This window comes from Wyeomyia smithii, chromosome 3 (genome assembly GCF_029784165.1).
Source record: "Wyeomyia smithii strain HCP4-BCI-WySm-NY-G18 chromosome 3, ASM2978416v1, whole genome shotgun sequence".
Lineage (NCBI taxonomy): Eukaryota > Metazoa > Arthropoda > Insecta > Diptera > Culicidae > Wyeomyia > Wyeomyia smithii.
Genome location: NC_073696.1, coordinates 32,178,692 through 32,203,739, shown reverse-complemented (window position 1 = coordinate 32,203,739; position 25,048 = coordinate 32,178,692). Strand labels below are relative to the sequence as shown.

Sequence of the window (25,048 nt, the reverse complement as noted above, 5' to 3'; positions counted from 1 at the left end):
CCTCGTGTTCATTCGGCCTTTCGTCCATTCGGCCTCGCGTCCATTCGGCCTCGCGTCCATTCGGCCTCGCGTCCATTCGGCCTCGCGTCCATTCGGCCTCGCGTCCATTCAGCCTCGCGTCCATTCGGCCTTGTGTCCATTCGGCCTTGTGTCCATTCGGCCTCGCGTCCGTTATGCCTTGTGGCAATATGCCTCGTATCCATTATGCCTCACATCCATTATGCCTCGCGTCTGTATGCCTAGCATACTATGCCTAACATCCATATGCCTAGCGTCCATATGCCTCGTGTCCCGTCCCCGTTGAAAACACCGGTTCTCGTCCGAAATGACATTGATAAAAGAATTCACACTCAACTGATAACTGTTTGAAAAATTACTATACTCTGTTCTCCGTCCGGTATCACCACCCATCGGGAGTATAGCATAAAACACCCATCGAAGTGGGTGGAAATTGTCAACGATCATACCATGTTGAAAACACCGGTTCTCGTCCGATCACCAAAGTTAAGCAACAACATCGGGCGCGATTAGTACTTAGATGGGTGACCGCTTGGGAACGTCGCGTGTCGTTGGCCTTTTTGATTTTTTTGCTTTGATTTCGGATTGGAAATGGAATAAAATGACATTGATAATGGATTCACACTCAACTGAGAACTGTTTGAAAAATTACCATACTCTGTTCTCCGTCCGGTACCACCACCCATCGAGAGTATAGCATAAAACACCCATCGAAGTGGGTGGAAATTGTCAACGATCATACCATGTTGAAAACACCGGTTCTCGTCCGATCACCGAAGTTAAGCAACATCGGGCGCGATTAGTACTTAGATGGGTGACCGCTTGGGAACGTCGCGTGTCGTTGGCCTTTTTGTTACTTTTTACACTCTGTGACCGCGCGACGTAATTCCTAATGAAATTTCAATGATTTTATATTTTTGCTTTGATTTCGGATTGGAAATGGAATAAAATGACATCGATAAAAGAATTCACACTCAACTGATAACTGTTTGAAAAGTAACAATACTCTGTTCTCCGTCTGGTATCACCACCCATCGAGAGTATAGCATAAAACACCCATCGAAGTGGGTGGAAATTGTCAACGATCATACCATGTTGAAAACACCGGTTCTCGTCCGATCACCGAAGTTAAGCAACATCGGGCGCGATTAGTACTTAGATGGGTGACCGCTTGGGAACGTCGCGTGTCGTTGGCCTTTTTGTTACTTTTTACACACTTTGACCGCGCGTCGTAATTCTTGATGAAATTTCAATGATTTTATATTTTTGCTTTGATTTCGGATTGGAAATGGAATAAAATGACATTGATAATGGATTCACACTCAACTGATAACTGTTTGAAAAATTACTATACTCTGTTCTCCGTTCGGTATCACCACCCATCGGGAGTATAGCATAAAACACCCATCGAAGTGGGTGGAAATTGTCAACGATCATACCATGTTGAAAACACCGGTTCTCGTCCGATCACCGAAGTTAAGCAACATCGGGCGCGATTAGTACTTAGATGGGTGACCGCTTGGGAACGTCGCGTGTCGTTGGCCTTTTTGTTACTTTTTACACTCTGTGACCGCGCGACGTAATTCTTAATGAAATTTCAATGATTTTATATTTTTGCTTTGATTTCGGATTGGAAATGGAATAAAATGACATCGATAAAAGAATTCACACTCAACTGATAACTGTTTGAAAAATTACTATATTCTGTTCTCCGTCCGGTATCACCACCCATCGGGAGTATAGCATAAAACACCCATCGAAGTGGGTGGAAATTGTCAACGATCATACCATGTTGAAAACACCGGTTCTCGTCCGATCACCGAAGTTAAGCAACATCGGGCGCGATTAGTACTTAGATGGGTGACCGCTTGGGAACGTCGCGTGTCGTTGGCCTTTTTGTTACTTTTTACACACTGTGACCACGCGTCGTAATTCTTGATGAAATTTCAATGATTTTATATTTTTGCTTTGATTTCGGATTGGAAATGGAAAAAATGACATTGATAATGGATTCACACTCAACTGAGAACTGTTTGAAAAATTACTATACTCTGTTCTCCGTTCGGTACCACCACCCATCGGGAGTATTGCATAAAACACCCATCGAAGTGGGTGGAAATTGTCAACGATCATACCATGTTGAAAACACCGGTTCTCGTCCGATCACCGAAGTTAAGCAACATCGGGCGCGATTAGTACTTAGATGGGTGACCGCTTGGGAACGTCGCGTGTCGTTGGCCTTTTTGTTACTTTTTACACACTGTGACCACGCATCGTAATTCTTGATGAAATTTCAATGATTTTATATTTTTGCTTTAACTTTGTATTGGAAATGGAATAAAATGACATCGATAAAAGAATTCACACTCAACTGAGAACTGTTTGAAAAATTACTATATTCTGTTCTCCGTCCGGTATCACCACCCATCGGGAGTATAGCATAAAACACCCATCGAAGTGGGTGGAAATTGTCAACGATCATACCATGTTGAAAACACCGGTTCTCGTCCGATCACCGAAGTTAAGCAACATCGGGCGCGATTAGTACTTAGATGGGTGACCGCTTGGGAACGTCGCGTGTCGTTGGCCTTTTTGTTACTTTTTACACACTGTGACCACGCGTCGTTATTCTTGATGAAATTTCAATGATTTTATATTTTTGCTTTGATTTCGGATTGGAAATGGAAAAAATGACATTGATAATGGATTCACACTCAACTGAGAACTGTTTGAAAAATTACTATACTCTGTTCTCCGTTCGGTACCACCACCCATCGGGAGTATTGCATAAAACACCCATCGAAGTGGGTGGAAATTGTCAACGATCATACCATGTTGAAAACACCGGTTCTCGTCCGATCACCGAAGTTAAGCAACATCGGGCGCGATTAGTACTTAGATGGGTGACCGCTTGGGAACGTCGCGTGTCGTTGGCCTTTTTGTTACTTTTTACACACTGTGACCACGCGTCGTAATTCTTGATGAAATTTCAATGATTTTATATTTTTGCTTTAACTTTGTATTGGAAATGGAATAAAATGACATCGATGTAAGAATTCACACTCAACTGATAACTGTTTGAAAAATTACTATACTCTGTTCTCCGTCCAGTACCACCACCCATCGAGAGTATAGCATAAAACACCCATCGAAGTGGGTGGAAATTGTCAACGATCATACCATGTTGAAAACACCGGTTCTCGTCCGATCACCGAAGTTAAGCAACATCGGGCGCGATTAGTACTTAGATGGGTGACCGCTTGGGAACGTCGCGTGTCGTTGGCCTTTTTGTTACTTTTTACACACTGTGACCACGCGTCGTAATTCTTGATGAAATTTCAATGATTTTATATTTTTGCTTTGATTTCGGATTGGAAATGGAAAAAATGACATTGATAATGGATTCACACTCAACTGATAACTGTTTGAAAAATTACTATACTCTGTTCTCCGTTCGGTACCACCACCCATCGGGAGTATAGCATAAAACACCCATCGAAGTGGGTGGAAATTGTCAACGATCATACCATGTTGAAAACACCGGTTCTCGTCCGATCACCGAAGTTAAGCAACATCGGGCGCGATTAGTACTTAGATGGGTGACCGCTTGGGAACGTCGCGTGTCGTTGGCCTTTTTGTTACTTTTTACACACTGTGACCACGCATCGTAATTCTTGATGAAATTTCAATGATTTTATATTTTTGCTTTAACTTTGTATTGGAAATGGAATAAAATGACATCGATAAAAGAATTCACACTCAACTGATAACTGTTTGAAAAATTACTATATTCTGTTCTCCGTCCGGTATCATCACCCATCGAGAGTGTAGCATAAAACACCAATCGAAGTGGGTGGAAATTGTCAACGATCATACCATGTTGAAAACACCGGTTCTCGTCCGATCACCGAAGTTAAGCAACATCGGGCGCGATTAGTACTTAGATGGGTGACCGCTTGGGAACGTCGCGTGTCGTTGGCCTTTTTGTTACTTTTTACACACTGTGACCACGCGTCGTAATTCTTGATGAAATTTCAATGATTTTATATTTTTGCTTTGATTTCGGATTGGAAATGGAATAAAATGACATCGATAAAAGAATTCACACTCAACTGATAACTGTTTGAAAAGTAACAATACTCTGTTCTCCGTCTGGTATCACCACCCATCGAGAGTATAGCATAAAACACCCATCGAAGTGGGTGGAAATTGTCAACGATCATACCATGTTGAAAACACCGGTTCTCGTCCGATCACCGAAGTTAAGCAACATCGGGCGCGATTAGTACTTAGATGGGTGACCGCTTGGGAACGTCGCGTGTCGTTGGCCTTTTTGTTACTTTTTACACACTGTGACCACGCGTCGTAATTCTTGATGAAATTTCAATGATTTTATATTTTTGCTTTAACTTTGTATTGGAAATGGAATAAAATGACATCGATAAAAGAATTCACACTCAACTGATAACTGTTTGAAAAGTAACTATACTCTGTTCTCCGTCTGGTATCACCACCCATCGAGAGTATAGCATAAAACACCCATCGAAGTGGGTGGAAATTGTCAACGATCATACCATGTTGAAAACACCGGTTCTCGTCCGATCACCGAAGTTAAGCAACATCGGGCGCGATTAGTACTTAGATGGGTGACCGCTTGGGAACGTCGCGTGTCGTTGGCCTTTTTGTTACTTTTTACACTCTGTGACCGCGCGACGTAATTCCTAATGAAATTTCAATGATTTTATATTTTTGCTTTGATTTCGGATTGGAAATGGAATAAAATGACATCGATAAAAGAATTCACACTCAACTGATAACTGTTTGAAAAGTAACAATACTCTGTTCTCCGTCTGGTATCACCACCCATCGAGAGTATAGCATAAAACACCCATCGAAGTGGGTGGAAATTGTCAACGATCATACCATGTTGAAAACACCGGTTCTCGTCCGATCACCGAAGTTAAGCAACATCGGGCGCGATTAGTACTTAGATGGGTGACCGCTTGGGAACGTCGCGTGTCGTTGGCCTTTTTGTTACTTTTTACACACTTTGACCGCGCGTCGTAATTCTTGATGAAATTTCAATGATTTTATATTTTTGCTTTGATTTCGGATTGGAAATGGAATAAAATGACATTGATAATGGATTCACACTCAACTGATAACTGTTTGAAAAATTACTATACTCTGTTCTCCGTTCGGTATCACCACCCATCGGGAGTATAGCATAAAACACCCATCGAAGTGGGTGGAAATTGTCAACGATCATACCATGTTGAAAACACCGGTTCTCGTCCGATCACCGAAGTTAAGCAACATCGGGCGCGATTAGTACTTAGATGGGTGACCGCTTGGGAACGTCGCGTGTCGTTGGCCTTTTTGTTACTTTTTACACTCTGTGACCGCGCGACGTAATTCTTAATGAAATTTCAATGATTTTATATTTTTGCTTTGATTTCGGATTGGAAATGGAATAAAATGACATCGATAAAAGAATTCACACTCAACTGATAACTGTTTGAAAAATTACTATATTCTGTTCTCCGTCCGGTATCACCACCCATCGGGAGTATAGCATAAAACACCCATCGAAGTGGGTGGAAATTGTCAACGATCATACCATGTTGAAAACACCGGTTCTCGTCCGATCACCGAAGTTAAGCAACATCGGGCGCGATTAGTACTTAGATGGGTGACCGCTTGGGAACGTCGCGTGTCGTTGGCCTTTTTGTTACTTTTTACACACTGTGACCACGCGTCGTAATTCTTGATGAAATTTCAATGATTTTATATTTTTGCTTTGATTTCGGATTGGAAATGGAAAAAATGACATTGATAATGGATTCACACTCAACTGATAACTGTTTGAAAAATTACTATACTCTGTTCTCCGTTCGGTACCACCACCCATCGGGAGTATAGCATAAAACACCCATCGAAGTGGGTGGAAATTGTCAACGATCATACCATGTTGAAAACACCGGTTCTCGTCCGATCACCGAAGTTAAGCAACATCGGGCGCGATTAGTACTTAGATGGGTGACCGCTTGGGAACGTCGCGTGTCGTTGGCCTTTTTGTTACTTTTTACACTCTGTGACCGCGCGACGTAATTCCTAATGAAATTTCAATGATTTTATATTTTTGCTTTGATTTCGGATTGGAAATGGAATAAAATGACATCGATAAAAGAATTCACACTCAACTGATAACTGTTTGAAAAATTACTATATTCTGTTCTCCGTCCGGTATCACCACCCATCGAGAGTATAGCATAAAACACCCATCGAAGTGGGTGAAAATTGTCAACGATCATACCATGTTGAAAACACCGGTTCTCGTCCGATCACCGAAGTTAAGCAACATCGGGCGCGATTAGTACTTAGATGGGTGACCGCTTGGGAACGTCGCGTGTCGTTGGCCTTTTTGTTACTTTTTACACTCTGTGACCGCGCGACGTAATTCTTAATGAAATTTCAATGATTTTATATTTTTGCTTTGATTTCGGATTGGAAATGGAATAAAATGACATCGATAAAAGAATTCACACTCAACTGATAACTGTTTGAAAAGTAACTATACTCTGTTCTCCGTCTGGTATCACCACCCATCGAGAGTATAGCATAAAACACCCATCGAAGTGGGTGGAAATTGTCAACGATCATACCATGTTGAAAACACCGGTTCTCGTCCGATCACCGAAGTTAAGCAACATCGGGCGCGATTAGTACTTAGATGGGTGACCGCTTGGGAACGTCGCGTGTCGTTGGCCTTTTTGTTACTTTTTACACTCTGTGACCGCGCGACGTAATTCCTAATGAAATTTCAATGATTTTATATTTTTGCTTTGATTTCGGATTGGAAATGGAATAAAATGACATCGATAAAAGAATTCACACTCAACTGATAACTGTTTGAAAAGTAACAATACTCTGTTCTCCGTCTGGTATCACCACCCATCGAGAGTATAGCATAAAACACCCATCGAAGTGGGTGGAAATTGTCAACGATCATACCATGTTGAAAACACCGGTTCTCGTCCGATCACCGAAGTTAAGCAACATCGGGCGCGATTAGTACTTAGATGGGTGACCGCTTGGGAACGTCGCGTGTCGTTGGCCTTTTTGTTACTTTTTACACTCTGTGACCGCGCGACGTAATTCTTAATGAAATTTCAATGATTTTATATTTTTGCTTTGATTTCGGATTGGAAATGGAATAAAATGACATCGATAAAAGAATTCACACTCAACTGATAACTGTTTGAAAAGTAACAATACTCTGTTCTCCGTCTGGTATCACCACCCATCGAGAGTATAGCATAAAACACCCATCGAAGTGGGTGGAAATTGTCAACGATCATACCATGTTGAAAACACCGGTTCTCGTCCGATCACCGAAGTTAAGCAACATCGGGCGCGATTAGTACTTAGATGGGTGACCGCTTGGGAACGTCGCGTGTCGTTGGCCTTTTTGTTACTTTTTACACACTTTGACCGCGCGTCGTAATTCTTGATGAAATTTCAATGATTTTATATTTTTGCTTTGATTTCGGATTGGAAATGGAAAAAATGACATTGATAATGGATTCACACTCAACTGAGAACTGTTTGAAAAATTACTATACTCTGTTCTCCGTTCGGTACCACCACCCATCGGAAGTATTGCATAAAACACCCATCGAAGTGGGTGGAAATTGTCAACGATCATACCATGTTGAAAACACCGGTTCTCGTCCGATCACCGAAGTTAAGCAACATCGGGCGCGATTAGTACTTAGATGGGTGACCGCTTGGGAACGTCGCGTGTCGTTGGCCTTTTTGTTACTTTTTACACACTGTGACCACGCATCGTAATTCTTGATGAAATTTCAATGATTTTATATTTTTGCTTTAACTTTGTATTGGAAATGGAATAAAATGACATCGATAAAAGAATTCACACTCAACTGAGAACTGTTTGAAAAATTACTATATTCTGTTCTCCGTCCGGTATCACCACCCATCGGGAGTATAGCATAAAACACCCATCGAAGTGGGTGGAAATTGTCAACGATCATACCATGTTGAAAACACCGGTTCTCGTCCGATCACCGAAGTTAAGCAACATCGGGCGCGATTAGTACTTAGATGGGTGACCGCTTGGGAACGTCGCGTGTCGTTGGCCTTTTTGTTACTTTTTACACACTTTGACCGCGCGTCGTAATTCTTGATGAAATTTCAATGATTTTATATTTTTGCTTTGATTTCGGATTGGAAATGGAAAAAATGACATTGATAATGGATTCACACTCAACTGAGAACTGTTTGAAAAATTACTATACTCTGTTCTCCGTTCGGTACCACCACCCATCGGAAGTATTGCATAAAACACCCATCGAAGTGGGTGGAAATTGTCAACGATCATACCATGTTGAAAACACCGGTTCTCGTCCGATCACCGAAGTTAAGCAACATCGGGCGCGATTAGTACTTAGATGGGTGACCGCTTGGGAACGTCGCGTGTCGTTGGCCTTTTTGTTACTTTTTACACACTGTGACCACGCATCGTAATTCTTGATGAAATTTCAATGATTTTATATTTTTGCTTTAACTTTGTATTGGAAATGGAATAAAATGACATCGATAAAAGAATTCACACTCAACTGAGAACTGTTTGAAAAATTACTATATTCTGTTCTCCGTCCGGTATCACCACCCATCGGGAGTATAGCATAAAACACCCATCGAAGTGGGTGGAAATTGTCAACGATCATACCATGTTGAAAACACCGGTTCTCGTCCGATCACCGAAGTTAAGCAACATCGGGCGCGATTAGTACTTAGATGGGTGACCGCTTGGGAACGTCGCGTGTCGTTGGCCTTTTTGTTACTTTTTACACACTTTGACCGCGCGTCGTAATTCTTGATGAAATTTCAATGATTTTATATTTTTGCTTTGATTTCGGATTGGAAATGGAAAAAATGACATTGATAATGGATTCACACTCAACTGAGAACTGTTTGAAAAATTACTATACTCTGTTCTCCGTTCGGTACCACCACCCATCGGAAGTATTGCATAAAACACCCATCGAAGTGGGTGGAAATTGTCAACGATCATACCATGTTGAAAACACCGGTTCTCGTCCGATCACCGAAGTTAAGCAACATCGGGCGCGATTAGTACTTAGATGGGTGACCGCTTGGGAACGTCGCGTGTCGTTGGCCTTTTTGTTACTTTTTACACACTTTGACCGCGCGTCGTAATTCTTGATGAAATTTCAATGATTTTATATTTTTGCTTTGATTTCGGATTGGAAATGGAATAAAATGACATTGATAATGGATTCACACTCAACTGATAACTGTTTGAAAAATTACTATACTCTGTTCTCCGTTCGGTATCACCACCCATCGGGAGTATAGCATAAAACACCCATCGAAGTGGGTGGAAATTGTCAACGATCATACCATGTTGAAAACACCGGTTCTCGTCCGATCACCGAAGTTAAGCAACATCGGGCGCGATTAGTACTTAGATGGGTGACCGCTTGGGAACGTCGCGTGTCGTTGGCCTTTTTGTTACTTTTTACACACTGTGACCACGCGTCGTAATTCTTGATGAAATTTCAATGATTTTATATTTTTGCTTTGATTTCGGATTGGAAATGGAAAAAATGACATTGATAATGGATTCACACTCAACTGATAACTGTTTGAAAAATTACTATACTCTGTTCTCCGTTCGGTACCACCACCCATCGGGAGTATAGCATAAAACACCCATCGAAGTGGGTGGAAATTGTCAACGATCATACCATGTTGAAAACACCGGTTCTCGTCCGATCACCGAAGTTAAGCAACATCGGGCGCGATTAGTACTTAGATGGGTGACCGCTTGGGAACGTCGCGTGTCGTTGGCCTTTTTGTTACTTTTTACACTCTGTGACCGCGCGACGTAATTCTTAATGAAATTTCAATGATTTTATATTTTTGCTTTGATTTCGGATTGGAAATGGAATAAAATGACATCGATAAAAGAATTCACACTCAACTGATAACTGTTTGAAAAATTACTATATTCTGTTCTCCGTCCGGTATCACCACCCATCGGGAGTATAGCATAAAACACCCATCGAAGTGGGTGGAAATTGTCAACGATCATACCATGTTGAAAACACCGGTTCTCGTCCGATCACCGAAGTTAAGCAACATCGGGCGCGATTAGTACTTAGATGGGTGACCGCTTGGGAACGTCGCGTGTCGTTGGCCTTTTTGTTACTTTTTACACACTGTGACCACGCGTCGTAATTCTTGATGAAATTTCAATGATTTTATATTTTTGCTTTGATTTCGGATTGGAAATGGAAAAAATGACATTGATAATGGATTCACACTCAACTGATAACTGTTTGAAAAATTACTATACTCTGTTCTCCGTTCGGTACCACCACCCATCGGGAGTATAGCATAAAACACCCATCGAAGTGGGTGGAAATTGTCAACGATCATACCATGTTGAAAACACCGGTTCTCGTCCGATCACCGAAGTTAAGCAACATCGGGCGCGATTAGTACTTAGATGGGTGACCGCTTGGGAACGTCGCGTGTCGTTGGCCTTTTTGTTACTTTTTACACTCTGTGACCGCGCGACGTAATTCTTAATGAAATTTCAATGATTTTATATTTTTGCTTTGATTTCGGATTGGAAATGGAATAAAATGACATCGATAAAAGAATTCACACTCAACTGATAACTGTTTGAAAAATTACTATATTCTGTTCTCCGTCCGGTATCACCACCCATCGGGAGTATAGCATAAAACACCCATCGAAGTGGGTGGAAATTGTCAACGATCATACCATGTTGAAAACACCGGTTCTCGTCCGATCACCGAAGTTAAGCAACATCGGGCGCGATTAGTACTTAGATGGGTGACCGCTTGGGAACGTCGCGTGTCGTTGGCCTTTTTGTTACTTTTTACACACTGTGACCACGCGTCGTAATTCTTGATGAAATTTCAATGATTTTATATTTTTGCTTTGATTTCGGATTGGAAATGGAAAAAATGACATTGATAATGGATTCACACTCAACTGAGAACTGTTTGAAAAATTACTATACTCTGTTCTCCGTTCGGTACCACCACCCATCGGAAGTATTGCATAAAACACCCATCGAAGTGGGTGGAAATTGTCAACGATCATACCATGTTGAAAACACCGGTTCTCGTCCGATCACCGAAGTTAAGCAACATCGGGCGCGATTAGTACTTAGATGGGTGACCGCTTGGGAACGTCGCGTGTCGTTGGCCTTTTTGTTACTTTTTACACACTGTGACCACGCATCGTAATTCTTGATGAAATTTCAATGATTTTATATTTTTGCTTTAACTTTGTATTGGAAATGGAATAAAATGACATCGATAAAAGAATTCACACTCAACTGAGAACTGTTTGAAAAATAACTATATTCTGTTCTCCGTCCGGTATCACCACCCATCGGGAGTATAGCATAAAACACCCATCGAAGTGGGTGGAAATTGTCAACGATCATACCATGTTGAAAACACCGGTTCTCGTCCGATCACCGAAGTTAAGCAACATCGGGCGCGATTAGTACTTAGATGGGTGACCGCTTGGGAACGTCGCGTGTCGTTGGCCTTTTTGTTACTTTTTACACACTGTGACCACGCGTCGTAATTCTTGATGAAATTTCAATGATTTTATATTTTTGCTTTAACTTTGTATTGGAAATGGAATAAAATGACATCGATGTAAGAATTCACACTCAACTGATAACTGTTTGAAAAATTACTATACTCTGTTCTCCGTCCAGTACCACCACCCATCGAGAGTATAGCATAAAACACCCATCGAAGTGGGTGGAAATTGTCAACGATCATACCATGTTGAAAACACCGGTTCTCGTCCGATCACCGAAGTTAAGCAACATCGGGCGCGATTAGTACTTAGATGGGTGACCGCTTGGGAACGTCGCGTGTCGTTGGCCTTTTTGTTACTTTTTACACACTGTGACCACGCGTCGTAATTCTTGATGAAATTTCAATGATTTTATATTTTTGCTTTGATTTCGGATTGGAAATGGAAAAAATGACATTGATAATGGATTCACACTCAACTGATAACTGTTTGAAAAATTACTATACTCTGTTCTCCGTTCGGTACCACCACCCATCGGGAGTATAGCATAAAACACCCATCGAAGTGGGTGGAAATTGTCAACGATCATACCATGTTGAAAACACCGGTTCTCGTCCGATCACCGAAGTTAAGCAACATCGGGCGCGATTAGTACTTAGATGGGTGACCGCTTGGGAACGTCGCGTGTCGTTGGCCTTTTTGTTACTTTTTACACACTGTGACCACGCATCGTAATTCTTGATGAAATTTCAATGATTTTATATTTTTGCTCTAACTTTGTATTGGAAATGGAATAAAATGACATCGATAAAAGAATTCACACTCAACTGATAACTGTTTGAAAAATTACTATATTCTGTTCTCCGTCCGGTATCATCACCCATCGAGAGTGTAGCATAAAACACCAATCGAAGTGGGTGGAAATTGTCAACGATCATACCATGTTGAAAACACCGGTTCTCGTCCGATCACCGAAGTTAAGCAACATCGGGCGCGATTAGTACTTAGATGGGTGACCGCTTGGGAACGTCGCGTGTCGTTGGCCTTTTTGTTACTTTTTACACACTGTGACCACGCATCGTAATTCTTGATGAAATTTCAATGATTTTATATTTTTGCTCTAACTTTGTATTGGAAATGGAATAAAATGACATCGATAAAAGAATTCACACTCAACTGATAACTGTTTGAAAAATTACTATATTCTGTTCTCCGTCCGGTATCATCACCCATCGAGAGTGTAGCATAAAACACCCATCGAAGTGGGTGGAAATTGTCAACGATCATACCATGTTGAAAACACCGGTTCTCGTCCGATCACCGAAGTTAAGCAACATCGGGCGCGATTAGTACTTAGATGGGTGACCGCTTGGGAACGTCGCGTGTCGTTGGCCTTTTTGTTACTTTTTACACACTGTGACCACGCATCGTAATTCTTGATGAAATTTCAATGATTTTATATTTTTGCTCTAACTTTGTATTGGAAATGGAATAAAATGACATCGATAAAAGAATTCACACTCAACTGATAACTGTTTGAAAAATTACTATATTCTGTTCTCCGTCCGGTATCATCACCCATCGAGAGTGTAGCATAAAACACCAATCGAAGTGGGTGGAAATTGTCAACGATCATACCATGTTGAAAACACCGGTTCTCGTCCGATCACCGAAGTTAAGCAACATCGGGCGCGATTAGTACTTAGATGGGTGACCGCTTGGGAACGTCGCGTGTCGTTGGCCTTTTTGTTACTTTTTACACACTTTGACCGCGCGTCGTAATTCTTGATGAAATTTCAATGATTTTATATTTTTGCTTTGATTTCGGATTGGAAATGGAAAAAATGACATTGATAATGGATTCACACTCAACTGAGAACTGTTTGAAAAATTACTATACTCTGTTCTCCGTTCGGTACCACCACCCATCGGAAGTATTGCATAAAACACCCATCGAAGTGGGTGGAAATTGTCAACGATCATACCATGTTGAAAACACCGGTTCTCGTCCGATCACCGAAGTTAAGCAACATCGGGCGCGATTAGTACTTAGATGGGTGACCGCTTGGGAACGTCGCGTGTCGTTGGCCTTTTTGTTACTTTTTACACACTTTGACCGCGCGTCGTAATTCTTGATGAAATTTCAATGATTTTATATTTTTGCTTTGATTTCGGATTGGAAATGGAATAAAATGACATTGATAATGGATTCACACTCAACTGATAACTGTTTGAAAAATTACTATACTCTGTTCTCCGTTCGGTATCACCACCCATCGGGAGTATAGCATAAAACACCCATCGAAGTGGGTGGAAATTGTCAACGATCATACCATGTTGAAAACACCGGTTCTCGTCCGATCACCGAAGTTAAGCAACATCGGGCGCGATTAGTACTTAGATGGGTGACCGCTTGGGAACGTCGCGTGTCGTTGGCCTTTTTGTTACTTTTTACACACTGTGACCACGCGTCGTAATTCTTGATGAAATTTCAATGATTTTATATTTTTGCTTTGATTTCGGATTGGAAATGGAAAAAATGACATTGATAATGGATTCACACTCAACTGATAACTGTTTGAAAAATTACTATACTCTGTTCTCCGTTCGGTACCACCACCCATCGGGAGTATAGCATAAAACACCCATCGAAGTGGGTGGAAATTGTCAACGATCATACCATGTTGAAAACACCGGTTCTCGTCCGATCACCGAAGTTAAGCAACATCGGGCGCGATTAGTACTTAGATGGGTGACCGCTTGGGAACGTCGCGTGTCGTTGGCCTTTTTGTTACTTTTTACACTCTGTGACCGCGCGACGTAATTCTTAATGAAATTTCAATGATTTTATATTTTTGCTTTGATTTCGGATTGGAAATGGAATAAAATGACATCGATAAAAGAATTCACACTCAACTGATAACTGTTTGAAAAATTACTATATTCTGTTCTCCGTCCGGTATCACCACCCATCGGGAGTATAGCATAAAACACCCATCGAAGTGGGTGGAAATTGTCAACGATCATACCATGTTGAAAACACCGGTTCTCGTCCGATCACCGAAGTTAAGCAACATCGGGCGCGATTAGTACTTAGATGGGTGACCGCTTGGGAACGTCGCGTGTCGTTGGCCTTTTTGTTACTTTTTACACACTGTGACCACGCGTCGTAATTCTTGATGAAATTTCAATGATTTTATATTTTTGCTTTGATTTCGGATTGGAAATGGAAAAAATGACATTGATAATGGATTCACACTCAACTGATAACTGTTTGAAAAATTACTATACTCTGTTCTCCGTTCGGTACCACCACCCATCGGGAGTATAGCATAAAACACCCATCGAAGTGGGTGGAAATTGTCAACGATCATACCATGTTGAAAACACCGGTTCTCGTCCGATCACCGAAGTTAAGCAACATCGGGCGCGATTAGTACTTAGATGGGTGACCGCTTGGGAACGTCGCGTGTCGTTGGCCTTTTTGTTACTTTTTACACTCTGTGACCGCGCGACGTAATTCTTAATGAAATTTCAATGATTTTATATTTTTGCTTTGATTTCGGATTGGAAATGGAATAAAATGACATCGATAAAAGAATTCACACTCAACTGATAACTGTTTGAAAAATTACTATATTCTGTTCTCCGTCCGGTATCACCACCCATCGGGAGTATAGCATAAAACACCCATCGAAGTGGGTGGAAATTGTCAACGATCATACCATGTTGAAAACACCGGTTCTCGTCCGATCACCGAAGTTAAGCAACATCGGGCGCGATTAGTACTTAGATGGGTGACCGCTTGGGAACGTCGCGTGTCGTTGGCCTTTTTGTTACTTTTTACACACTGTGACCACGCGTCGTAATTCTTGATGAAATTTCAATGATTTTATATTTTTGCTTTGATTTCGGATTGGAAATGGAAAAAATGACATTGATAATGGATTCACACTCAACTGAGAACTGTTTGAAAAATTACTATACTCTGTTCTCCGTTCGGTACCACCACCCATCGGAAGTATTGCATAAAACACCCATCGAAGTGGGTGGAAATTGTCAACGATCATACCATGTTGAAAACACCGGTTCTCGTCCGATCACCGAAGTTAAGCAACATCGGGCGCGATTAGTACTTAGATGGGTGACCGCTTGGGAACGTCGCGTGTCGTTGGCCTTTTTGTTACTTTTTACACACTGTGACCACGCATCGTAATTCTTGATGAAATTTCAATGATTTTATATTTTTGCTTTAACTTTGTATTGGAAATGGAATAAAATGACATCGATAAAAGAATTCACACTCAACTGAGAACTGTTTGAAAAATAACTATATTCTGTTCTCCGTCCGGTATCACCACCCATCGGGAGTATAGCATAAAACACCCATCGAAGTGGGTGGAAATTGTCAACGATCATACCATGTTGAAAACACCGGTTCTCGTCCGATCACCGAAGTTAAGCAACATCGGGCGCGATTAGTACTTAGATGGGTGACCGCTTGGGAACGTCGCGTGTCGTTGGCCTTTTTGTTACTTTTTACACACTGTGACCACGCGTCGTAATTCTTGATGAAATTTCAATGATTTTATATTTTTGCTTTAACTTTGTATTGGAAATGGAATAAAATGACATCGATGTAAGAATTCACACTCAACTGATAACTGTTTGAAAAATTACTATACTCTGTTCTCCGTCCAGTACCACCACCCATCGAGAGTATAGCATAAAACACCCATCGAAGTGGGTGGAAATTGTCAACGATCATACCATGTTGAAAACACCGGTTCTCGTCCGATCACCGAAGTTAAGCAACATCGGGCGCGATTAGTACTTAGATGGGTGACCGCTTGGGAACGTCGCGTGTCGTTGGCCTTTTTGTTACTTTTTACACACTGTGACCACGCGTCGTAATTCTTGATGAAATTTCAATGATTTTATATTTTTGCTTTGATTTCGGATTGGAAATGGAAAAAATGACATTGATAATGGATTCACACTCAACTGATAACTGTTTGAAAAATTACTATACTCTGTTCTCCGTTCGGTACCACCACCCATCGGGAGTATAGCATAAAACACCCATCGAAGTGGGTGGAAATTGTCAACGATCATACCATGTTGAAAACACCGGTTCTCGTCCGATCACCGAAGTTAAGCAACATCGGGCGCGATTAGTACTTAGATGGGTGACCGCTTGGGAACGTCGCGTGTCGTTGGCCTTTTTGTTACTTTTTACACACTGTGACCACGCATCGTAATTCTTGATGAAATTTCAATGATTTTATATTTTTGCTCTAACTTTGTATTGGAAATGGAATAAAATGACATCGATAAAAGAATTCACACTCAACTGATAACTGTTTGAAAAATTACTATATTCTGTTCTCCGTCCGGTATCATCACCCATCGAGAGTGTAGCATAAAACACCAATCGAAGTGGGTGGAAATTGTCAACGATCATACCATGTTGAAAACACCGGTTCTCGTCCGATCACCGAAGTTAAGCAACATCGGGCGCGATTAGTACTTAGATGGGTGACCGCTTGGGAACGTCGCGTGTCGTTGGCCTTTTTGTTACTTTTTACACACTGTGACCACGCATCGTAATTCTTGATGAAATTTCAATGATTTTATATTTTTGCTCTAACTTTGTATTGGAAATGGAATAAAATGACATCGATAAAAGAATTCACACTCAACTGAGAACTGTTTGAAAAATTACTATATTCTGTTCTCCGTCCGGTATCACCACCCATCGAGAGTATAGCATAAAACACCAATCGAAGTGGGTGGAAATTGTCAACGATCATACCATGTTGAAAACACCGGTTCTCGTCCGATCACCGAAGTTAAGCAACATCGGGCGCGATTAGTACTTAGATGGGTGACCGCTTGGGAACGTCGCGTGTCGTTGGCCTTTTTGTTACTTTTTACACACTGTGACCACGCATCGTAATTCTTGATGAAATTTCAATGATTTTATATTTTTGCTTTAACTTTGTATTGGAAATGGAATAAAATGACATCGATAAAAGAATTCACACTCAACTGAGAACTGTTTGAAAAATTACTATATTCTGTTCTCCGTCCGGTATCACCACCCATCGGGAGTGTAGCATAAAACACCCATCGAAGTGGGTGGAAATTGTCAACGATCATACCATGTTGAAAACACCGGTTCTCGTCCGATCACCGAAGTTAAGCAACATCGGTCGCGATTAGTACTTAGATGGGTGACCGCTTGGGAACGTCGCGTGTCGTTGGCCTTTTTGTTACTTTTTACACACTGTGACCACGCGTCGTAATTCTTGATGAAATTTCAATGATTTTATATTTTTGCTTTGATTTCGGATTGGAAATGGAAAAAATGACATTGATAATGGATTCACACTCAACTGATAACTGTTTGAAAAATTACTATACTCTGTTCTCCGTTCGGTACCACCACCCATCGGGAGTATAGCATAAAACACCCATCGAAGTGGGTGGAAATTGTCAACGATCATACCATGTTGAAAACACCGGTTCTCGTCCGATCACCGAAGTTAAGCAACATCGGGCGCGATTAGTACTTAGATGGGTGACCGCTTGGGAACGTCGCGTGTCGTTGGCCTTTTTGTTACTTTTTACACTCTGTGACCTCGCGTCGTAATTCTTGATGAAATTTCAATGATTTTATATTTTTGCTTTGATTTCGGATTGGAAATGGAATAAAATGACATTGATAATGGATTCACACTCAACTGATAACTGTTTGAAAAATAACTATACTCTGTTCTCCGTCCGGTATCACCACCCATCGGGAGTATAGCATAAAACACCCATCGAAGTGGGTGGAAATTGTCAACGATCATACCATGTTGAAAACACCGGTTCTCGTCCGATCACCGAAGTTAAGCAACATCGGGCGCGATTAGTACTTAGATGGGTGACCGCTTGGGAACGTCGCGTGTCGTTGGCCTTTTTGTTACTTTTTACACTCTGTGACCACGCGTCGTAATTCTTGATGAAATTTCAATGATTTTATATTTTTGCTTTGATTTCGGATTGGAAATGGAATAAAATGATATTGATAATGGATTCACACTCAACTGATAACTGTTTGAAAAATTACTATACTCTGTTCTCCGTCCAGTACCACCACCCATCGAGAGTATAGCATAAAACACCCATCGAAGTGGGTGGAAATTGTCAACGATCATACCATGTTGAAAACACCGGTTCTCGTCCGATCACCGAAGTTAAGCAACATCGGGCGCGATTAGTACTTAGATGGGTGACCGCTTGGGAACGTCGCGTGTCGTTGGCCTTTTTGTTACTTTTTACACTCTGTGACCACGCGTCGTAATTCTTGATGAAATTTCAATGATTTTATATTTTTGCTTTAACTTTGTATTGGAAATGGAATAAAATGACATCGATGTAAGAATTCACACTCAACTGATAACTGTTTGAAAAATTACTATATTCTGTTCTCCGTCCGGTATCACCACCCATCGGGAGTATAGCATAAAACACCCATCGAAGTGGGTGGAAATTTTTTTTTTTTTATTTTTATTTTTTAAACTCTAATATTTATTTAGGCCCAACCGCGAAGCATAACGGGGCCGAATATCTTTTGGAGTAGGGAAAAGCCAGCTTGAGTAGAGCCTGTATCCCAACTGCTCCTCCTCAAACAGGCATAAAAACCCTCTCATCTTTTCTCTTTAAAAAATACAATTTAAAAATACATGTCATTTAAGCCTACGACTAACATTAACATCAAAGTTTTTCTCTTTATAACTAAATACTAATCCTTACTACTATTCGTTGAGGGTGATGGTTCCTTATCTCTTTGAAATCAAAACTTATATCTAAGATCGGTGGATCCTGTCTCTCAAAAAGAAGCGATGATTCATGTTTCTATAAAAAAAAAATGAACGAAAGAAAGAAGAAAAAAAAAACAGAATTAGTGTGAAACTTTTTATGATTGTTGTGTTGTGAGAAATTAGGAGAGAAAGCATAGAGATAATCAAATTCGATACTTGATATCTCTTAAAAAGTCGTAAATGGGTATTACAAGCGCGGGGTTGCGGCTAGCAAGCACATCCCGTACTTGCATTGTAAACGTCTCTTTCTGTTTCCGGAGAGAATCTATAAGCTTGGCCCTTGCTCTGTGGTACTTAGGGCATACGAAGACTATGTGGTCAATATCTTCGTACCCTCCAAAGTGGGTGGAAATTGTCAACGATCATACCATGTTGAAAACACCGGTTCTCGTCCGATCACCGAAGTTAAGCAACATCGGGCGCGATTAGTACTTAGATGGGTGACCGCTTGGGAACGTCGCGTGTCGTTGGCCTTTTTGTTACTTTTTACACTCTGTGACCACGCGTCGTAATTCTTGATGAAATTTCAATGATTTTATATTTTTGCTTTGATTTCGGATTGGAAATGGAATAAAATGATATTGATAATGGATTCACACTCAACTGATAACTGTTTGAAAAATTACTATACTCTGTTCTCCGTCCAGTACCACCACCCATCGAGAGTATAGCATAAAACACCCATCGAAGTGGGTGGAAATTGTCAACGATCATACCATGTTGAAAACACCGGTTCTCGTCCGATCACCGAAGTTAAGCAACATCGGGCGCGATTAGTACTTAGATGGGTGACCGCTTGGGAACGTCGCGTGTCGTTGGCCTTTTTGTTACTTTTTACACTCTGTGACCACGCGTCGTAATTCTTGATGAAATTTCAATGATTTTATATTTTTGCTTTGATTTCGGATTGGAAATGGAATTAAATGATATTGATAATGGATTCACACTCAACTGATAACTGTTTGAAAAATTACTATACTCTGTTCTCCGTCCAGTACCACCACCCATCGAGAGTATAGCATAAAACACCCATCGAAGTGGGTGGAAATTGTCAACGATCATACCATGTTGAAAACACCGGTTCTCGTCCGATCACCGAAGTTAAGCAACATCGGGCGCGATTAGTACTTAGATGGGTGACCGCTTGGGAACGTCGCGTGTCGTTGGCCTTTTTGTTACTTTTTACACTCTGTGACCACGCGTCGTAATTCTTGATGAAATTTCAATGATTTTATATTTTTGCTTTGATTTCGCATTGGAAATGGAATAAAATGATATTGATAATGGATTCACACTCAACTGATAACTGTTTGAAAAATTACTATACTCTGTTCTCCGTCCAGTACCACCACCCATCGAGAGTATAGCATAAAACACCCATCGAAGTGGGTGGAAATTGTCAACGATCATACCATGTTGAAAACACCGGTTCTCGTCCGATCACCGAAGTTAAGCAACATCGGGCGCGATTAGTACTTAGATGGGTGACCGCTTGGGAACGTCGCGTGTCGTTGGCCTTTTTGTTACTTTTTACACTCTGTGACCACGCGTCGTAATTCTTGATGAAATTTCAATGATTTTATATTTTTGCTTTGATTTCGGATTGGAAATGGAATAAAATGATATTGATAATGGATTCACACTCAACTGATAACTGTTTGAAAAATTACTATACTCTGTTCTCCGTCCAGTACCACCACCCATCGAGAGTATAGCATAAAACACCCATCGAAGTGGGTGGAAATTGTCAACGATCATACCATGTTGAAAACACCGGTTCTCGTCCGATCACCGAAGTTAAGCAACATCGGGCGCGATTAGTACTTAGATGGGTGACCGCTTGGGAACGTCGCGTGTCGTTGGCCTTTTTGTTACTTTTTACACTCTGTGACCACGCGTCGTAATTCTTGATGAAATTTCAATGATTTTATATTTTTGCTTTGATTTCGGATTGGAAATGGAATAAAATGATATTGATAATGGATTCACACTCAACTGATAACTGTTTGAAAAATTACCATACTCTGTTCTCCGTCCGGTATCACCACCCATCGGGAGTATAGCATAAAACACCCATCGAAGTGGGTGGAAATTGTCAACGATCATACCATGTTGAAAACACCGGTTCTCGTCCGATCACCGAAGTTAAGCAACATCGGGCGCGATTAGTACTTAGATGGGTGACCGCTTGGGAACGTCGCGTGTCGTTGGCCTTTTTGTTACTTTTTACACTCTGTGACCACGCGTCGTAATTCTTGATGAAATTTCAATGATTTTATATTTTTGCTTTGATTTCGGATTGGAAATGGAATAAAATGATATTGATAATGGATTCACACTCAACTGATAACTGTTTGAAAAATTACTATACTCTGTTCTCCGTCCAGTACCACCACCCATCGAGAGTATAGCATAAAACACCCATCGAAGTGGGTGGAAATTGTCAACGATCATACCATGTTGAAAACACCGGTTCTCGTCCGATCACCGAAGTTAAGCAACATCGGGCGCGATTAGTACTTAGATGGGTGACCGCTTGGGAACGTCGCGTGTCGTTGGCCTTTTTGTTACTTTTTACACTCTGTGACCACGCGTCGTAATTCTTGATGAAATTTCAATGATTTTATATTTTTGCTTTGATTTCGGATTGGAAATGGAATTAAATGATATTGATAATGGATTCACACTCAACTGATAACTGTTTGAAAAATTACTATACTCTGTTCTCCGTCCAGTACCACCACCCATCGAGAGTATAGCATAAAACACCCATCGAAGTGGGTGGAAATTGTCAACGATCATACCATGTTGAAAACACCGGTTCTCGTCCGATCACCGAAGTTAAGCAACATCGGGCGCGATTAGTACTTAGATGGGTGACCGCTTGGGAACGTCGCGTGTCGTTGGCCTTTTTGTTACTTTTTACACTCTGTGACCACGCGTCGTAATTCTTGATGAAATTTCAATGATTTTATATTTTTGCTTTGATTTCGGATTGGAAATGGAATAAAATGACATTGATAATGGATTCACACTCAACTGATAACTGTTTGAAAAGTTACTATACTCTGTTCTCCGTCTGGTATCACCACCCATCGGGAGTATAGCATAAAACACCATTCGAAGTGGGTGGAAATTGTCAACGATCATACCATGTTGAAAACACCGGTTCTCGTCCGATCACCGAAGTTAAGCAACATCGGGCGCGATTAGTACTTAGATGGGTGACCGCTTGGGAACGTCGCGTGTCGTTGGCCTTTTTGTTACTTTTTACACTCTGTGACCACGCGTCGTAATTCTTGATGAAATTTCAATGATTTTATATTTTTGCTTTGATTTCGGATTGGAAATGGAATAAAATGATATTGATAATGGATTCACACTCAACTGATAACTGTTTGAAAAATTACTATACTCTGTTCTCCGTCCAGTACCACCACCCATCGAGAGTATAGCATAAAACACCCATCGAAGTGGGTGGAAATTGTCAACGATCATACCATGTTGAAAACACCGGTTCTCGTCCGATCACCGAAGTTAAGCAACATCGGGCGCGATTAGTACTTAGATGGGTGACCGCTTGGGAACGTCGCGTGTCGTTGGCCTTTTTGTTACTTTTTACACTCTGTGACCACGCGTCGTAATTCTTGATGAAATTTCAATGATTTTATATTTTTGCTTTGATTTCGGATTGGAAATGGAATAAAATGATATTGATAATGGATTCACACTCAACTGATAACTGTTTGAAAAATTACTATACTCTGTTCTCCGTCCAGTACCACCACCCATCGAGAGTATAGCATAAAACACCCATCGAAGTGGGTGGAAATTGTCAACGATCATACCATGTTGAAAACACCGGTTCTCGTCCGATCACCGAAGTTAAGCAACATCGGGCGCGATTAGTACTTAGATGGGTGACCGCTTGGGAACGTCGCGTGTCGTTGGCCTTTTTGTTACTTTTTACACTCTGTGACCACGCGTCGTAATTCTTGATGAAATTTCAATGATTTTATATTTTTGCTTTGATTTCGGATTGGAAATGGAATAAAATGACATTGATAATGGATTCACACTCAACTGATAACTGTTTGAAAAATAACTATACTCTGTTCTCCGTCCGGTATCACCACCCATCGGGAGTATAGCATAAAACACCCATCGAAGTGGGTGGAAATTGTCAACGATCATACCATGTTGAAAACACCGGTTCTCGTCCGATCACCGAAGTTAAGCAACATCGGGCGCGATTAGTACTTAGATGGGTGACCGCTTGGGAACGTCGCGTGTCGTTGGCCTTTTTGTTACTTTTTACACTCTGTGACCACGCGTCGTAATTCTTGATGAAATTTCAATGATTTTATATTTTTGCTTTGATTTCGGATTGGAAATGGAATAAAATGACATTGATAATGGATTCACACTCAACTGATAACTGTTTGAAAAATTACTATACTCTGTTCTCCGTCCAGTACCACCACCCATCGAGAGTATAGCATAAAACACCCATCGAAGTGGGTGGAAATTGTCAACGATCATACCATGTTGAAAACACCGGTTCTCGTCCGATCACCGAAGTTAAGCAACATCGGGCGCGATTAGTACTTAGATGGGTGACCGCTTGGGAACGTCGCGTGTCGTTGGCCTTTTTGTTACTTTTTACACTCTGTGACCACGCGTCGTAATTCTTGATGAAATTTCAATGATTTTATATTTTTGCTTTGATTTCGGATTGGAAATGGAATAAAATGATATTGATAATGGATTCACACTCAACTGATAACTGTTTGAAAAATTACTATACTCTGTTCTCCGTCCAGTACCACCACCCATCGAGAGTATAGCATAAAACACCCATCGAAGTGGGTGGAAATTGTCAACGATCATACCATGTTGAAAACACCGGTTCTCGTCCGATCACCGAAGTTAAGCAACATCGGGCGCGATTAGTACTTAGATGGGTGACCGCTTGGGAACGTCGCGTGTCGTTGGCCTTTTTGTTACTTTTTACACTCTGTGACCACGCGTCGTAATTCTTGATGAAATTTCAATGATTTTATATTTTTGCTTTGATTTCGGATTGGAAATGGAATAAAATGATATTGATAATGGATTCACACTCAACTGATAACTGTTTGAAAAATTACTATACTCTGTTCTCCGTCCAGTACCACCACCCATCGAGAGTATAGCATAAAACACCCATCGAAGTGGGTGGAAATTGTCAACGATCATACCATGTTGAAAACACCGGTTCTCGTCCGATCACCGAAGTTAAGCAACATCGGGCGCGATTAGTACTTAGATGGGTGACCGCTTGGGAACGTCGCGTGTCGTTGGCCTTTTTGTTACTTTTTACACTCTGTGACCACGCGTCGTAATTCTTGATGAAATTTCAATGATTTTATATTTTTGCTTTGATTTCGGATTGGAAATGGAATAAAATGATATTGATAATGGATTCACACTCAACTGATAACTGTTTGAAAAATTACTATACTCTGTTCTCCGTC

The 25,048-nt window shown here is 41.0% G+C and overlaps 69 non-coding genes across 69 annotated transcripts; all 69 read left to right on the top strand.

The window, feature by feature from the left end:
* The first annotated feature begins 453 nt into the window (after positions 1–453).
* Positions 454–575, top strand: LOC129733435 (5S ribosomal RNA). Its single transcript, XR_008729529.1, has one exon. It is a non-coding gene; the product is annotated as a 5S ribosomal RNA (ribosomal RNA).
* A 171-nt stretch (positions 576–746) lies between these two features.
* LOC129733427 (5S ribosomal RNA) lies at positions 747–865 on the top strand. Its single transcript, XR_008729521.1, has one exon. It is a non-coding gene; the product is annotated as a 5S ribosomal RNA (ribosomal RNA).
* Positions 866–1,095: 230 nt separating this feature from the next.
* Positions 1,096–1,214, top strand: LOC129733426 (5S ribosomal RNA). Its single transcript, XR_008729520.1, has one exon. It is a non-coding gene; the product is annotated as a 5S ribosomal RNA (ribosomal RNA).
* A 229-nt stretch (positions 1,215–1,443) lies between these two features.
* Positions 1,444–1,562, top strand: LOC129733425 (5S ribosomal RNA). Its single transcript, XR_008729519.1, has one exon. It is a non-coding gene; the product is annotated as a 5S ribosomal RNA (ribosomal RNA).
* Positions 1,563–1,792: 230 nt separating this feature from the next.
* LOC129733424 (5S ribosomal RNA) lies at positions 1,793–1,911 on the top strand. The gene has a single exon (XR_008729518.1). It is a non-coding gene; the product is annotated as a 5S ribosomal RNA (ribosomal RNA).
* A 228-nt stretch (positions 1,912–2,139) lies between these two features.
* On the top strand, positions 2,140–2,258 carry LOC129733423 (5S ribosomal RNA). Its single transcript, XR_008729517.1, has one exon. It is a non-coding gene; the product is annotated as a 5S ribosomal RNA (ribosomal RNA).
* Positions 2,259–2,488: 230 nt separating this feature from the next.
* On the top strand, positions 2,489–2,607 carry LOC129733422 (5S ribosomal RNA). The gene has a single exon (XR_008729516.1). It is a non-coding gene; the product is annotated as a 5S ribosomal RNA (ribosomal RNA).
* Positions 2,608–2,835: 228 nt separating this feature from the next.
* On the top strand, positions 2,836–2,954 carry LOC129733421 (5S ribosomal RNA). Its single transcript, XR_008729515.1, has one exon. It is a non-coding gene; the product is annotated as a 5S ribosomal RNA (ribosomal RNA).
* A 230-nt stretch (positions 2,955–3,184) lies between these two features.
* On the top strand, positions 3,185–3,303 carry LOC129733420 (5S ribosomal RNA). The gene has a single exon (XR_008729514.1). It is a non-coding gene; the product is annotated as a 5S ribosomal RNA (ribosomal RNA).
* A 228-nt stretch (positions 3,304–3,531) lies between these two features.
* On the top strand, positions 3,532–3,650 carry LOC129733419 (5S ribosomal RNA). The gene has a single exon (XR_008729513.1). It is a non-coding gene; the product is annotated as a 5S ribosomal RNA (ribosomal RNA).
* A 230-nt stretch (positions 3,651–3,880) lies between these two features.
* On the top strand, positions 3,881–3,999 carry LOC129733418 (5S ribosomal RNA). Its single transcript, XR_008729512.1, has one exon. It is a non-coding gene; the product is annotated as a 5S ribosomal RNA (ribosomal RNA).
* A 230-nt stretch (positions 4,000–4,229) lies between these two features.
* On the top strand, positions 4,230–4,348 carry LOC129733416 (5S ribosomal RNA). Its single transcript, XR_008729510.1, has one exon. It is a non-coding gene; the product is annotated as a 5S ribosomal RNA (ribosomal RNA).
* A 230-nt stretch (positions 4,349–4,578) lies between these two features.
* LOC129733415 (5S ribosomal RNA) lies at positions 4,579–4,697 on the top strand. The gene has a single exon (XR_008729509.1). It is a non-coding gene; the product is annotated as a 5S ribosomal RNA (ribosomal RNA).
* A 230-nt stretch (positions 4,698–4,927) lies between these two features.
* LOC129733414 (5S ribosomal RNA) lies at positions 4,928–5,046 on the top strand. The gene has a single exon (XR_008729508.1). It is a non-coding gene; the product is annotated as a 5S ribosomal RNA (ribosomal RNA).
* Positions 5,047–5,275: 229 nt separating this feature from the next.
* On the top strand, positions 5,276–5,394 carry LOC129733413 (5S ribosomal RNA). Its single transcript, XR_008729507.1, has one exon. It is a non-coding gene; the product is annotated as a 5S ribosomal RNA (ribosomal RNA).
* Positions 5,395–5,624: 230 nt separating this feature from the next.
* On the top strand, positions 5,625–5,743 carry LOC129733412 (5S ribosomal RNA). The gene has a single exon (XR_008729506.1). It is a non-coding gene; the product is annotated as a 5S ribosomal RNA (ribosomal RNA).
* Positions 5,744–5,971: 228 nt separating this feature from the next.
* Positions 5,972–6,090, top strand: LOC129733411 (5S ribosomal RNA). Its single transcript, XR_008729505.1, has one exon. It is a non-coding gene; the product is annotated as a 5S ribosomal RNA (ribosomal RNA).
* Positions 6,091–6,320: 230 nt separating this feature from the next.
* Positions 6,321–6,439, top strand: LOC129733410 (5S ribosomal RNA). Its single transcript, XR_008729504.1, has one exon. It is a non-coding gene; the product is annotated as a 5S ribosomal RNA (ribosomal RNA).
* A 230-nt stretch (positions 6,440–6,669) lies between these two features.
* LOC129733409 (5S ribosomal RNA) lies at positions 6,670–6,788 on the top strand. The gene has a single exon (XR_008729503.1). It is a non-coding gene; the product is annotated as a 5S ribosomal RNA (ribosomal RNA).
* Positions 6,789–7,018: 230 nt separating this feature from the next.
* On the top strand, positions 7,019–7,137 carry LOC129733408 (5S ribosomal RNA). Its single transcript, XR_008729502.1, has one exon. It is a non-coding gene; the product is annotated as a 5S ribosomal RNA (ribosomal RNA).
* A 230-nt stretch (positions 7,138–7,367) lies between these two features.
* LOC129733407 (5S ribosomal RNA) lies at positions 7,368–7,486 on the top strand. Its single transcript, XR_008729501.1, has one exon. It is a non-coding gene; the product is annotated as a 5S ribosomal RNA (ribosomal RNA).
* Positions 7,487–7,714: 228 nt separating this feature from the next.
* Positions 7,715–7,833, top strand: LOC129733405 (5S ribosomal RNA). Its single transcript, XR_008729499.1, has one exon. It is a non-coding gene; the product is annotated as a 5S ribosomal RNA (ribosomal RNA).
* Positions 7,834–8,063: 230 nt separating this feature from the next.
* On the top strand, positions 8,064–8,182 carry LOC129733404 (5S ribosomal RNA). Its single transcript, XR_008729498.1, has one exon. It is a non-coding gene; the product is annotated as a 5S ribosomal RNA (ribosomal RNA).
* Positions 8,183–8,410: 228 nt separating this feature from the next.
* Positions 8,411–8,529, top strand: LOC129733403 (5S ribosomal RNA). The gene has a single exon (XR_008729497.1). It is a non-coding gene; the product is annotated as a 5S ribosomal RNA (ribosomal RNA).
* Positions 8,530–8,759: 230 nt separating this feature from the next.
* LOC129733402 (5S ribosomal RNA) lies at positions 8,760–8,878 on the top strand. Its single transcript, XR_008729496.1, has one exon. It is a non-coding gene; the product is annotated as a 5S ribosomal RNA (ribosomal RNA).
* Positions 8,879–9,106: 228 nt separating this feature from the next.
* On the top strand, positions 9,107–9,225 carry LOC129733401 (5S ribosomal RNA). The gene has a single exon (XR_008729495.1). It is a non-coding gene; the product is annotated as a 5S ribosomal RNA (ribosomal RNA).
* A 229-nt stretch (positions 9,226–9,454) lies between these two features.
* On the top strand, positions 9,455–9,573 carry LOC129733400 (5S ribosomal RNA). Its single transcript, XR_008729494.1, has one exon. It is a non-coding gene; the product is annotated as a 5S ribosomal RNA (ribosomal RNA).
* Positions 9,574–9,801: 228 nt separating this feature from the next.
* Positions 9,802–9,920, top strand: LOC129733399 (5S ribosomal RNA). The gene has a single exon (XR_008729493.1). It is a non-coding gene; the product is annotated as a 5S ribosomal RNA (ribosomal RNA).
* Positions 9,921–10,150: 230 nt separating this feature from the next.
* Positions 10,151–10,269, top strand: LOC129733398 (5S ribosomal RNA). The gene has a single exon (XR_008729492.1). It is a non-coding gene; the product is annotated as a 5S ribosomal RNA (ribosomal RNA).
* Positions 10,270–10,497: 228 nt separating this feature from the next.
* On the top strand, positions 10,498–10,616 carry LOC129733397 (5S ribosomal RNA). Its single transcript, XR_008729491.1, has one exon. It is a non-coding gene; the product is annotated as a 5S ribosomal RNA (ribosomal RNA).
* Positions 10,617–10,846: 230 nt separating this feature from the next.
* Positions 10,847–10,965, top strand: LOC129733396 (5S ribosomal RNA). Its single transcript, XR_008729490.1, has one exon. It is a non-coding gene; the product is annotated as a 5S ribosomal RNA (ribosomal RNA).
* Positions 10,966–11,193: 228 nt separating this feature from the next.
* Positions 11,194–11,312, top strand: LOC129733394 (5S ribosomal RNA). Its single transcript, XR_008729488.1, has one exon. It is a non-coding gene; the product is annotated as a 5S ribosomal RNA (ribosomal RNA).
* A 230-nt stretch (positions 11,313–11,542) lies between these two features.
* LOC129733393 (5S ribosomal RNA) lies at positions 11,543–11,661 on the top strand. The gene has a single exon (XR_008729487.1). It is a non-coding gene; the product is annotated as a 5S ribosomal RNA (ribosomal RNA).
* Positions 11,662–11,891: 230 nt separating this feature from the next.
* Positions 11,892–12,010, top strand: LOC129733391 (5S ribosomal RNA). The gene has a single exon (XR_008729486.1). It is a non-coding gene; the product is annotated as a 5S ribosomal RNA (ribosomal RNA).
* A 228-nt stretch (positions 12,011–12,238) lies between these two features.
* Positions 12,239–12,357, top strand: LOC129733390 (5S ribosomal RNA). Its single transcript, XR_008729485.1, has one exon. It is a non-coding gene; the product is annotated as a 5S ribosomal RNA (ribosomal RNA).
* Positions 12,358–12,587: 230 nt separating this feature from the next.
* Positions 12,588–12,706, top strand: LOC129733389 (5S ribosomal RNA). Its single transcript, XR_008729484.1, has one exon. It is a non-coding gene; the product is annotated as a 5S ribosomal RNA (ribosomal RNA).
* Positions 12,707–12,936: 230 nt separating this feature from the next.
* LOC129733388 (5S ribosomal RNA) lies at positions 12,937–13,055 on the top strand. Its single transcript, XR_008729483.1, has one exon. It is a non-coding gene; the product is annotated as a 5S ribosomal RNA (ribosomal RNA).
* A 230-nt stretch (positions 13,056–13,285) lies between these two features.
* LOC129733387 (5S ribosomal RNA) lies at positions 13,286–13,404 on the top strand. Its single transcript, XR_008729482.1, has one exon. It is a non-coding gene; the product is annotated as a 5S ribosomal RNA (ribosomal RNA).
* A 228-nt stretch (positions 13,405–13,632) lies between these two features.
* On the top strand, positions 13,633–13,751 carry LOC129733386 (5S ribosomal RNA). The gene has a single exon (XR_008729481.1). It is a non-coding gene; the product is annotated as a 5S ribosomal RNA (ribosomal RNA).
* Positions 13,752–13,980: 229 nt separating this feature from the next.
* LOC129733385 (5S ribosomal RNA) lies at positions 13,981–14,099 on the top strand. The gene has a single exon (XR_008729480.1). It is a non-coding gene; the product is annotated as a 5S ribosomal RNA (ribosomal RNA).
* A 228-nt stretch (positions 14,100–14,327) lies between these two features.
* On the top strand, positions 14,328–14,446 carry LOC129733384 (5S ribosomal RNA). Its single transcript, XR_008729479.1, has one exon. It is a non-coding gene; the product is annotated as a 5S ribosomal RNA (ribosomal RNA).
* A 230-nt stretch (positions 14,447–14,676) lies between these two features.
* LOC129733382 (5S ribosomal RNA) lies at positions 14,677–14,795 on the top strand. The gene has a single exon (XR_008729477.1). It is a non-coding gene; the product is annotated as a 5S ribosomal RNA (ribosomal RNA).
* Positions 14,796–15,023: 228 nt separating this feature from the next.
* On the top strand, positions 15,024–15,142 carry LOC129733381 (5S ribosomal RNA). Its single transcript, XR_008729476.1, has one exon. It is a non-coding gene; the product is annotated as a 5S ribosomal RNA (ribosomal RNA).
* Positions 15,143–15,372: 230 nt separating this feature from the next.
* On the top strand, positions 15,373–15,491 carry LOC129733380 (5S ribosomal RNA). Its single transcript, XR_008729475.1, has one exon. It is a non-coding gene; the product is annotated as a 5S ribosomal RNA (ribosomal RNA).
* Positions 15,492–15,719: 228 nt separating this feature from the next.
* LOC129733379 (5S ribosomal RNA) lies at positions 15,720–15,838 on the top strand. The gene has a single exon (XR_008729474.1). It is a non-coding gene; the product is annotated as a 5S ribosomal RNA (ribosomal RNA).
* A 230-nt stretch (positions 15,839–16,068) lies between these two features.
* On the top strand, positions 16,069–16,187 carry LOC129733378 (5S ribosomal RNA). The gene has a single exon (XR_008729473.1). It is a non-coding gene; the product is annotated as a 5S ribosomal RNA (ribosomal RNA).
* Positions 16,188–16,417: 230 nt separating this feature from the next.
* Positions 16,418–16,536, top strand: LOC129733377 (5S ribosomal RNA). The gene has a single exon (XR_008729472.1). It is a non-coding gene; the product is annotated as a 5S ribosomal RNA (ribosomal RNA).
* A 228-nt stretch (positions 16,537–16,764) lies between these two features.
* Positions 16,765–16,883, top strand: LOC129733376 (5S ribosomal RNA). Its single transcript, XR_008729471.1, has one exon. It is a non-coding gene; the product is annotated as a 5S ribosomal RNA (ribosomal RNA).
* A 230-nt stretch (positions 16,884–17,113) lies between these two features.
* LOC129733375 (5S ribosomal RNA) lies at positions 17,114–17,232 on the top strand. The gene has a single exon (XR_008729470.1). It is a non-coding gene; the product is annotated as a 5S ribosomal RNA (ribosomal RNA).
* A 230-nt stretch (positions 17,233–17,462) lies between these two features.
* On the top strand, positions 17,463–17,581 carry LOC129733374 (5S ribosomal RNA). Its single transcript, XR_008729469.1, has one exon. It is a non-coding gene; the product is annotated as a 5S ribosomal RNA (ribosomal RNA).
* Positions 17,582–17,811: 230 nt separating this feature from the next.
* Positions 17,812–17,930, top strand: LOC129733433 (5S ribosomal RNA). Its single transcript, XR_008729527.1, has one exon. It is a non-coding gene; the product is annotated as a 5S ribosomal RNA (ribosomal RNA).
* Positions 17,931–18,158: 228 nt separating this feature from the next.
* LOC129733373 (5S ribosomal RNA) lies at positions 18,159–18,277 on the top strand. The gene has a single exon (XR_008729468.1). It is a non-coding gene; the product is annotated as a 5S ribosomal RNA (ribosomal RNA).
* Positions 18,278–18,506: 229 nt separating this feature from the next.
* Positions 18,507–18,625, top strand: LOC129733371 (5S ribosomal RNA). The gene has a single exon (XR_008729466.1). It is a non-coding gene; the product is annotated as a 5S ribosomal RNA (ribosomal RNA).
* A 229-nt stretch (positions 18,626–18,854) lies between these two features.
* Positions 18,855–18,973, top strand: LOC129733370 (5S ribosomal RNA). The gene has a single exon (XR_008729465.1). It is a non-coding gene; the product is annotated as a 5S ribosomal RNA (ribosomal RNA).
* Positions 18,974–19,886: 913 nt separating this feature from the next.
* LOC129733369 (5S ribosomal RNA) lies at positions 19,887–20,005 on the top strand. The gene has a single exon (XR_008729464.1). It is a non-coding gene; the product is annotated as a 5S ribosomal RNA (ribosomal RNA).
* Positions 20,006–20,234: 229 nt separating this feature from the next.
* On the top strand, positions 20,235–20,353 carry LOC129733368 (5S ribosomal RNA). Its single transcript, XR_008729463.1, has one exon. It is a non-coding gene; the product is annotated as a 5S ribosomal RNA (ribosomal RNA).
* Positions 20,354–20,582: 229 nt separating this feature from the next.
* LOC129733367 (5S ribosomal RNA) lies at positions 20,583–20,701 on the top strand. Its single transcript, XR_008729462.1, has one exon. It is a non-coding gene; the product is annotated as a 5S ribosomal RNA (ribosomal RNA).
* Positions 20,702–20,930: 229 nt separating this feature from the next.
* On the top strand, positions 20,931–21,049 carry LOC129733581 (5S ribosomal RNA). The gene has a single exon (XR_008729645.1). It is a non-coding gene; the product is annotated as a 5S ribosomal RNA (ribosomal RNA).
* A 229-nt stretch (positions 21,050–21,278) lies between these two features.
* On the top strand, positions 21,279–21,397 carry LOC129733580 (5S ribosomal RNA). The gene has a single exon (XR_008729644.1). It is a non-coding gene; the product is annotated as a 5S ribosomal RNA (ribosomal RNA).
* A 229-nt stretch (positions 21,398–21,626) lies between these two features.
* On the top strand, positions 21,627–21,745 carry LOC129733578 (5S ribosomal RNA). The gene has a single exon (XR_008729643.1). It is a non-coding gene; the product is annotated as a 5S ribosomal RNA (ribosomal RNA).
* Positions 21,746–21,974: 229 nt separating this feature from the next.
* Positions 21,975–22,093, top strand: LOC129733577 (5S ribosomal RNA). Its single transcript, XR_008729642.1, has one exon. It is a non-coding gene; the product is annotated as a 5S ribosomal RNA (ribosomal RNA).
* A 229-nt stretch (positions 22,094–22,322) lies between these two features.
* LOC129733576 (5S ribosomal RNA) lies at positions 22,323–22,441 on the top strand. The gene has a single exon (XR_008729641.1). It is a non-coding gene; the product is annotated as a 5S ribosomal RNA (ribosomal RNA).
* A 229-nt stretch (positions 22,442–22,670) lies between these two features.
* On the top strand, positions 22,671–22,789 carry LOC129733574 (5S ribosomal RNA). The gene has a single exon (XR_008729639.1). It is a non-coding gene; the product is annotated as a 5S ribosomal RNA (ribosomal RNA).
* A 229-nt stretch (positions 22,790–23,018) lies between these two features.
* On the top strand, positions 23,019–23,137 carry LOC129733573 (5S ribosomal RNA). Its single transcript, XR_008729638.1, has one exon. It is a non-coding gene; the product is annotated as a 5S ribosomal RNA (ribosomal RNA).
* A 229-nt stretch (positions 23,138–23,366) lies between these two features.
* LOC129733572 (5S ribosomal RNA) lies at positions 23,367–23,485 on the top strand. Its single transcript, XR_008729637.1, has one exon. It is a non-coding gene; the product is annotated as a 5S ribosomal RNA (ribosomal RNA).
* Positions 23,486–23,714: 229 nt separating this feature from the next.
* On the top strand, positions 23,715–23,833 carry LOC129733571 (5S ribosomal RNA). The gene has a single exon (XR_008729636.1). It is a non-coding gene; the product is annotated as a 5S ribosomal RNA (ribosomal RNA).
* A 229-nt stretch (positions 23,834–24,062) lies between these two features.
* Positions 24,063–24,181, top strand: LOC129733570 (5S ribosomal RNA). The gene has a single exon (XR_008729635.1). It is a non-coding gene; the product is annotated as a 5S ribosomal RNA (ribosomal RNA).
* Positions 24,182–24,410: 229 nt separating this feature from the next.
* On the top strand, positions 24,411–24,529 carry LOC129733569 (5S ribosomal RNA). Its single transcript, XR_008729634.1, has one exon. It is a non-coding gene; the product is annotated as a 5S ribosomal RNA (ribosomal RNA).
* A 229-nt stretch (positions 24,530–24,758) lies between these two features.
* On the top strand, positions 24,759–24,877 carry LOC129733568 (5S ribosomal RNA). The gene has a single exon (XR_008729633.1). It is a non-coding gene; the product is annotated as a 5S ribosomal RNA (ribosomal RNA).
* The last annotated feature ends 171 nt before the right edge of the window (positions 24,878–25,048 follow it).